At 43.8% G+C, this 874-nt stretch overlaps 1 pseudogene; it reads left to right on the top strand.

Moving 5' to 3' along the window:
• Positions 1-387: 387 nt before the first annotated feature.
• LOC139253523 (U2 spliceosomal RNA) lies at positions 388-631 on the top strand (annotated as a pseudogene).
• The last annotated feature ends 243 nt before the right edge of the window (positions 632-874 follow it).

Genomic DNA, 874 nt, shown 5'->3' with positions numbered 1-874 from the left:
TAGAACAGTATGTTACAGAACCTACAAGGGAGCAAGCTATCTTCGATCTGGTCCTGTGTAATGAGACAGGAATAATAAATGATCTCCTAGTAAAAGATCCTCTCGGAATGAGTGATCACAGTATGGTTGAATTTGTAATACAGATTGAGGGTGAGGAAGTAGTGTCTCAAACAAGCATACTATGCTTAAACAAAGGGGACTACAGTAGGATGAGGGCAGAGTCAGCTAAAGTAGACTGGGAACACAGACTAAACAGTGGCACAATTGAGGAACAGTGGAGGACTTTTAAGGAGCTCTTTCATAATGCTCAACAAAAATATATTTCAATGAAAAAGAAGGGCGGTAAGAGAAGGGATAATTCTCTTACCGCCCTTCTTTTTCATTGAAATCGCTTCTCGGCCTTTTGGCTAAGATCATGCGTAACTGACCTGACAGGGGAGTAACCATGACCCCAAAGTGGTTCTCCCTGGATCAGGAAGGTGGTTCTCCTATGCTTTTTGGAAATAGGAGGTGGGTGGGGTGGCTTGACCCATCCACCTCCACCTCCACGGAGGTGTGTGGGGGGCCTGACCCATCCACCTCCATGGCACGAACCTGGTATTGCAGTACTTCCAGGAACGGTGCAGTGGCTCTAGGCCTTTTGGCTAAGAGCATTGGCGGAGAGTGATCCTTGATGTGTGCAAGGTGACCTCTGGCGTTTGTGATTTGACAAAGAATTGGAAAGATTGGCTACGAATTTTTTTTTTTTAAATTTCAAAAAAGGTAAAAGGGATAACCAGCCGTGGATAACCAAGGAAATAAAGAAGAGTATTAAATTAAAAACCAATGCGTATAAGGTGGCCAATGTTAGTGGGAAACTAGAAGATTGGGAAAA

Source organism: Pristiophorus japonicus, unplaced genomic scaffold, assembly GCF_044704955.1.
Source record: "Pristiophorus japonicus isolate sPriJap1 unplaced genomic scaffold, sPriJap1.hap1 HAP1_SCAFFOLD_490, whole genome shotgun sequence".
In the NCBI taxonomy this organism is placed as follows: Eukaryota; Metazoa; Chordata; class Chondrichthyes; family Pristiophoridae; genus Pristiophorus; species Pristiophorus japonicus.
This window is presented reverse-complemented; position numbering and strand designations above follow the sequence as displayed.